The sequence below is a fragment of the Sesamum indicum genome, linkage group LG5 (genome assembly GCF_026168435.1).
Source record: "Sesamum indicum cultivar Baizhima isolate 11 linkage group LG5, ASM2616843v1, whole genome shotgun sequence".
NCBI classification, from domain to species: Eukaryota; Viridiplantae; Streptophyta; class Magnoliopsida; order Lamiales; family Pedaliaceae; genus Sesamum; species Sesamum indicum.
In genome coordinates, this window is record NC_142661.1 from 11,721,495 (window position 1) to 11,729,087 (window position 7,593).

The 7,593-nt window shown below is 34.1% G+C and overlaps 3 non-coding genes across 3 annotated transcripts; all 3 read right to left on the reverse strand.

Moving 5' to 3' along the window:
- Positions 1–1,214: 1,214 nt before the first annotated feature.
- LOC148788120 (U1 spliceosomal RNA) lies at positions 1,215–1,375 on the reverse strand. The gene has a single exon (XR_016065667.1). It is a non-coding gene; the product is annotated as a U1 spliceosomal RNA (small nuclear RNA).
- Positions 1,376–1,627: 252 nt separating this feature from the next.
- Positions 1,628–1,823, reverse strand: LOC148788121 (U2 spliceosomal RNA). Its single transcript, XR_016065661.1, has one exon. It is a non-coding gene; the product is annotated as a U2 spliceosomal RNA (small nuclear RNA).
- Positions 1,824–2,138: 315 nt separating this feature from the next.
- Positions 2,139–2,256, reverse strand: LOC148788122 (U5 spliceosomal RNA). Its single transcript, XR_016065653.1, has one exon. It is a non-coding gene; the product is annotated as a U5 spliceosomal RNA (small nuclear RNA).
- Between the last annotated feature and the right edge of the window lie 5,337 nt (positions 2,257–7,593).

Consider the following 7,593-nt stretch of genomic DNA (forward strand, 5'->3'; position numbering starts at 1 on the left):
CAAGCTGATATGCAATATCAGTCCATATCGAGAGTCATCAACTACTGTTTGAGCTTTAGTTTTGCAAACAACCACCCAATCAACTTTGTTTCTCCTTATGCTTGGTTATGCTTCGCAGTAAACTTGGACTGTTTGTTGTGCTAATATGAATAGATTCGTCTTTTTGGTACACTTTTTTGAAATTAACATCAATGAGGTGATAATGAGGATGTAAATTCATACCTCTGACCGGATCTACCCAACGAAACATGAACGACATGCAAGTCCGAAATAAGTGGCAATCAAATTGAATTATCTCTTTGAGAGTCCTATAGAAGTTACTCTTTTGTGTCTGTATATGATGCGTTTCTCACACACAACCCACTATTCATAGTTGACTTGCCGACATTGTGATGCTCAGAATGATAAAATTGTGGCAATTCACAAACTAACACGGGAACATCGTCACCTCTACGTTAGGATCCCATAATGACAATTCAAGAACTTGTTGTCCGTGTAGTTTATTCAGGGATAAACCCGCAGTTCATATCAAGTTGAAGTATAAGAATGCCTAATCGTTTCAAAGTTAAAAATCAAAGTCATCAACTTTTACACGACGTTTGAATCAATCCTTGAAATCAGTTGATCAATTATTTGGGTCCTCGAAATGGTGGTGCTCGTATAGTTCATCAAGAATTACGTGTTTGCAAATCCCGTTAATTGCATACATATTTATATATGTTCACAATCACAATGTACAAAAATACGTATATTCTTACTCGTAAAATGGTGTGACTACTTCATAGTTGCACAACACATAAGTCTCGATGATGTGGCGTTTTGAACCCATCGAGTCATGTCTTCTTTAACACTTGCCCGACAAGGATGATTTAAAATAGACCGTTGAATTCTATCATCGATCCTTGTAAGATCATCATTTCTACCATGCTTGCTTCACTTGCAAAGAACGTGCAGCTAAAAGTGGTGGGAAGTAAATAGTCCGATTTTTTTGATAATGTATGCTTGGACAATGGACGCCCCGATGATTACTTTGTTCTTCACCTTTCTTTTCAAGTCACGAAGGAACATGTTCAAATAGTTATAAAGTTGTAACAAATTATGGAATTATGGAAATTCAAAATTATATGAAACTAAATTCATTTTTCCAATCATATCCAAATAAAAACTCTAACAACTGTATCGAGCAAAACAGATGTTTGATACTATGATTTGGGGTGGGGGCTGCGCGAACGCAAGCCCCAGCTATCACAAATTATGACGTAGGCTCCACCATTTAGGCAGACATTAGGCGAGCACCCCTCCAAAATGCAATGGAGGTCACCAACCTAGGCCATGGGCCTTCTTGATCGCCCATCGACCCCGTCCAGGTAAGTATGTTTCAAGTTGGGATTCCTTTGGCTAATATGCGCTCCTCTCCTACTAGTCAGACAATGCTCATTCGATGTGGGATGCATGTGGATTAAAAAGTTAATTTGCAGTTTGTTAATGAGAAATGAATTACTGCTGTTCGATCTCACATTGACAATGACGATGGCGATGATGCTGCTCTAGGTTCCTATTTGACAATGATGATGATGTTGATTTAGGTCTCTGTTTAGTGAAGAGTAAGACATGTAGACTAGAATTGGTGTGGTGCGCCAGGCCAAGGCAATAGTGCAACGCCAAGGCGACGCTTGAGAGCCCCAGCAGCGAGCTGCCGTGACGTGCTCTCCCCCTAGAAAAATTAATTTAATATAATGTGGACCGATGGTCCACGTATCAGATATTAAACTGATAAGAACAGATACTACACTTGATCTTAGCCAAAAGGCCGAGAAAGGTATGATTAACTCAGTGCTGGAGTCGAATGTTTTGTAGCACACACATCCCTTCTGTATGCTATGTTCATTTCCGATGAGGGAGGTCAGAATCAGATTTTTGAGCTGACTATAAATATACCTCATTAAGTACAATTGCAATTAGTTAAGAAAAGAAATCAATATCTCTGATGCTATCACATTTGATTTCTATTTATGTGCTGCTGCTGCTGCAGTATTAATCAGCTTCCATTTCTACTCAATAATATGTATGTATGTTTCAGCAATTTCTTATAATTTATAAGACCCAAAATTCCAACATATATTATATTATAGGGGCCGAAACCTTTCACAGTTTCAGACCCTCCAAAAATTAGAGTATGCCGTTGAATGAGGCAAGCGCACGGTATTCTTTAGTAAAAGGCGAAAGAATAGTTCGCTCTGTGCTTACCTCACGGCTCCTTAATTTCTCTCCACATCTCCTCATTACCTTTTCTATGCTACTAAATCTGCCAACCCTTTATGCTTTCTCCATGTGGGAACAAATTAATTAATCGATGCCCGTCTCCTCCTCTTCCTCGATGCTCGTCCCTCCCGTCTCGTCCTCGTCTGCGTCTTGTTAATTCATTTGTATTAATGCTCAAGGCTGTGCATGGTTTGGTTTCAATCAACATTGTCTCTCACGTACTGAAATTAGTCTTATTATTCTGATATATTCATTGAAATAGAACACTACTGTAGTTGCAGGCATGTGTCTCCCAAAAGCTGTGAGTGTAAGAGACAATACAAGTTTTAATTTTCCCTCATGTACCAATATATGAACAATAATATTCAGCATCCTCATCATTTTTCTCCCAGTATTCAGTATTAGTCTTAATCAATTTTTTACTCTACATAATTCATTATTTATTTTATTATATATAAATATGTGGATTCTGCAAACTATTCTCTTTTTATATTTAGAAAACATTCTTAACCTTATTATATACTTTTCTTAGTAGAGAAGGCCAGTTATATCATAGGCATATGATAACTTTTGATGATAAAGTTTCAAGGATTCGTTTGGTTCAAATGAGATGAAAAGGGACACGGAAAAGATAATAATTTTTCTTCAAGTTGTTTCCTATTATTAAAAATTGCATTCAAACACAATTTTATAAACAATAAAAGATTCTTAATCTAAACTTAAATCGTCCACTCCATCTACAGTGTCTGCAATTTATTGTGCATTGTCGTTGGAGGCTATGGAATTAGCTGGAGTTTGGATCTATCAGGCAATATAGGGGATGGGTAGATTCGTCATCATGTACATGAACATCTCCTCAAGCTTCATGACTCGTTCATCAAGATATGGGTGTGGCGGTGGCCATGGTGGTGTAAGCATCAATTTGGGCTATGATGGTCTAGCAGACGAGTTGTGGCACTCTGAACCTAGACCAAAGACACGCCCATTCTTCTGTTTGCCCACTACAGACATCCACAACTATTGCTCGGTAATGCCCAGTGAGGTTTTAGAAAAGGCTAATAGATCTTGCCCATCAGCCGTTGCCTACGCTAGTTCCTACTCCAGCATCTTCTCGAACATCTCCTATAAAACGAAAAAAATCAATTATTGATAGAAATATAAATTAATTAAAATTAAACATGAGAATCGTTTCTATAAAACAACTTACCACCACTTGTTGTCCACGAGTGACACTCCAGCTCCCACCGCCCTTCTGAAGATTTCGGAGAACAACTTCACTTGCTTCGGAGTCCAATCGAGTTGTGTCTCCTGTCTAACAAAAGAAAAAAAATAATCGACGGTAAATTAAATATTCATAAACACTTAAGCAAAAAGAAAAAAATGTTATCAACTTCTATTTGTGCATCTTGATGGATGATGAGCCCTATTAGCCGTCCAATTGGCTTTATTCTTGACGGCCTCCTCCTAAAAGTCTGGGTTGACCCAGTACTCCTGCAGCTGACGCTAGATCTCGTCGGCCAGCCATATTGGTTGGACCAGCTGTGCCTAACATTAATAAATCGCTTCCATGGGAACCTCCCAGCGAACATTCGGAACACTTTAAACATGGGGGTGTCGCTGCAATCCATTAGTAAGTTGCAATTTCACATAGGCAAAAATAAATTATAAGTAATTGGTAAAATAAATATTTAAAAACATAAATAAAATATTTTCAGAATTTTTACCTTGAGATTGTTGAACCAGAATCACTGTTGATCCAGTGAAATGTTTTACATGCATCCTTAGGAATGGGAAAAATAGCCTCACACCAAAACATTGATGGCACAGTGGAAATCTCAATCTAACCTGAAAAAGTAATTTATTATTCATATTCGGCCAAAAAATTATAACGAACATAATTTGTAGGAAATTTGTGACCTTATTGCATCGATCAGGCTGATACATCTACATGTAGACAGTGGTGGTGGTGGTGGTGATGCTGGTAAGCTCCATGGGTGGGGTGCAGGCTATGATGTGCTGGCTCCCGCAGCAGAAGTACCTGCCGTGGTTGGATCCACAAGCAGGGTCTGAGGCACCTGAGCAGGCTCCAGTGGTGGAGGTGGTCGTATCAATGCTTCCGAATCATTAGAAGCATCAATGGTGGGTTGTGGAAAAGGCTGGCCACAACCTCGACCATGTATAAATATGTGGATTCTGCAAACTATTCTCTTTTTATATTTAGAAGACATTCTTCACCTTATTTAATACTCTTCTTAGTAGAGAAGGCAAGTAATATTGCAATGTGATTAAATTTTTAGGAGATATTCTATCATAAACATACGGCAACATTTGATGATAAAGTTTCAAGGGTTCGTTTGATTCAAATGAGATGAAAAGGGACACGGAAAAGATAATAGTTTTTCTTCAAGTTGTTTGCTATGACTGGAACGGGAGTAAATGCAAAAATCTTTTTGTTGTTTGGTACCGAAAAAATATATTGACAAGAAAAGACTAAATTCTGTAATTTTACTTATTATCCCTTTCTTTTATTTTGTATTACAAAATAAACAAGTTAATTTTATACTAAACTAATTTTAGAATATAAAAATTTTAAAACTTGTTAGTAAAATTATTTGTCAAACAAAAACAAAAATATTTTTTACTAACAAAATATTCAATCAAATGAGTATTATGCATTTAATTGTAGCTACTCAATTTAAGTCAAAATAAAAGTTAATACAAACGATCGTAGTAGTTTTTCAAATGATTTGCTTAATATTTTCTAAAATACCTATATTACCAGCAAAAAGGAAACATGAATTAGAGGGAAGTTATATATATGGGTAATAAAGTAAATAAAAATAAAATATGTATTTTTTTAGTCTTTTTTGCTCTATACTTTCACTTTTCCACCAAAGTTTTGACCAAAATGAAATCAGACCCCGAAGGATTTTATCTACATCCAGTTTTACTTTCCATCTAATTATTCTCCGTAATCAAATACCAAACCTTTTCTTCTACATCTATTTTTACTTCCATTTTCTATTACATGTATTTTTCGATCCCAACCAAACAAATCCTAGGTGAATTGCATAAGTATAATGTAAAAGAAAATATTAAGCTAAAACTTTAAGTAAATAGGAAAACATATTGAAGAACAATAGTAATAAATCTTGAAAGTAATATTCATAAACATTATTAAGTAATTTTTTATTAAAAATTGTTACTGATGTAATATACTATAGAAAAGATATTTTTTTGGAATGGATTTTTTGAACGGATTTATATGTTTAGGACCAGATTCTATGTAACGAAAGAACATCGGTAACTTATAAATGCTTTAAAAAAAAATTGTAACAACTTGCCCCAAAGCCGTTATAAATTTGGGCCAGCTCTTGTAACAGTCTCAACATCTATTATAATCATTCATCGGTAAACGAAAATAGATTGTACCGCCTTTTAAAATAGAATTAATTAAATTATTTGCTTTGAGTTTTGTAACGATTTTTATAATAGAAAATGTGAAATTCTTCAAGTTTTTGGAATGTAATGTGCACCTCATTCTCGAATGGGATGGAACGGTTCTTATAACTCTTTGTGGAACGGTTTTTATGCCTTTTTCTAAAATCGGTGTTGTACCTCATTTTGGAACAAGTCTTTTACCTCTTTTTGGATCGGGTTTTATACCACACGTTGTAACGGATTTTCTTCCACTTTTTTGAATTGTTTTATACAAAATTTATGAAACATGTTTTGTATATCTTTTTTATCAGTTGTTGTACCTCATACTGGAATGAGTTTTATTTTTTGCCAATTTGATTGGCCTTTTACTTTCTTGGAACAGATTTTTAACGATTTTCATGTTATGTGCTCATAAATTGTATCACAATATCCATTACACAATTCGTTACAAATGTAAAATATTTAATTAAAATAATTAAATTATTGTTAAATATTTTTTTAACATTTAAATTAATTTCATATTTCTTATTCTAATAATTTCTTTGAATTTAAAATGTATGAAAAAAAAAGAATTCAAAATCTCTAAATTTGGAATATTTAAATAAATAAAAATGCAAGTAAATATCAATAAACAATTTAAAAACTGTAATATTAATTTAAAAACTGTAATTAAACACAATTTGAAGTTTAATTTTAAATAAGTATAAAAATTCTTTTATTTGTAAATAAAATAACATTGTGTAATTCTAATTTAAGTGCATACAATTTGCATACTTGTAAATTCTTTAATTCTTAATTATTTATTGAACTAATTCATATGACTTTTCATATCGCATAATTATTGAAATATAAAATTGAATTAATAAGTCGTAATATAAAATAATGACAACCACCTCTCATATTATAAATGAATGCACACAAGAAAAATAAAGAAAAGAAAAGAGTAGAACTTAAGCAAGGAATTAGGCTATTTCATATCATGTCAAAATTAGGCTATTTCCCTCTAGTGTAATTCTTTTTCCTATTGTTTTCACAAAAAAATACGAAAAGTTTGGCAAATCCAAAACTGTAAGTTTTAATCATACATCTCCAACAAATATATATGTCTTAACTATTGTGATACAGTCATCTTGTATAGGGAAAAACTCATTTTTCACCATCTTCTTGAAAATTCGATCTGTTGGCATTATAAGGCGAAATAAAATATAAGAATATGTTGGTATAAAAAGAAGACAAAAATGCATAAAGACGCAGGTCGTACAATTTTGGGATCGGGTCGTTGGACCTGATATCCTAAGATCGGGACCACTATGAGTTGGTTTCATAGCTGCCAAATGTATGCGTAGCCCAACTCTATGAGTTTTGCCTTTCGATCTCTGGGCAATTTGGTTGTGACATTGAAAACTCGTTTCAATATCAGTGGTAAACAAAATAAAACACACTGCCAACTTGATGAACTCTTACCGTATTCAACAATCTAATATTATTCGATAAAGATTGAAGAATGACTAACAACCAATCTAATTGCCTTTTTGTCATTCATTGTCATGGTTCCTTTGGATTGTACATGATCAAACTCAAGGTGGTCTATGGATCAAATGCAAAAGTAGACATCATCCTAATTCTCTTGTCTGATCATGCTCCTTTAATTATAAGTATGACTCTAAATCATCAGTTTTCACGACAACTGCTCTAAGGTGTGGTGCTTTGGGGCAATGTGGTTGAAGGTAGATCAGTGTGTGAAGATCATTTCTGATAGAGGGAAGGTTGTTTGAACCTCTTTTAACATTAAACATCTACTTAGCGAGTCTAAAGCTGTAGGATGCAACTGTCTAGATAGAGCAACTGGTCATTTGGATACTTGAAATGGATGATTAAAGAGCTTGAAGA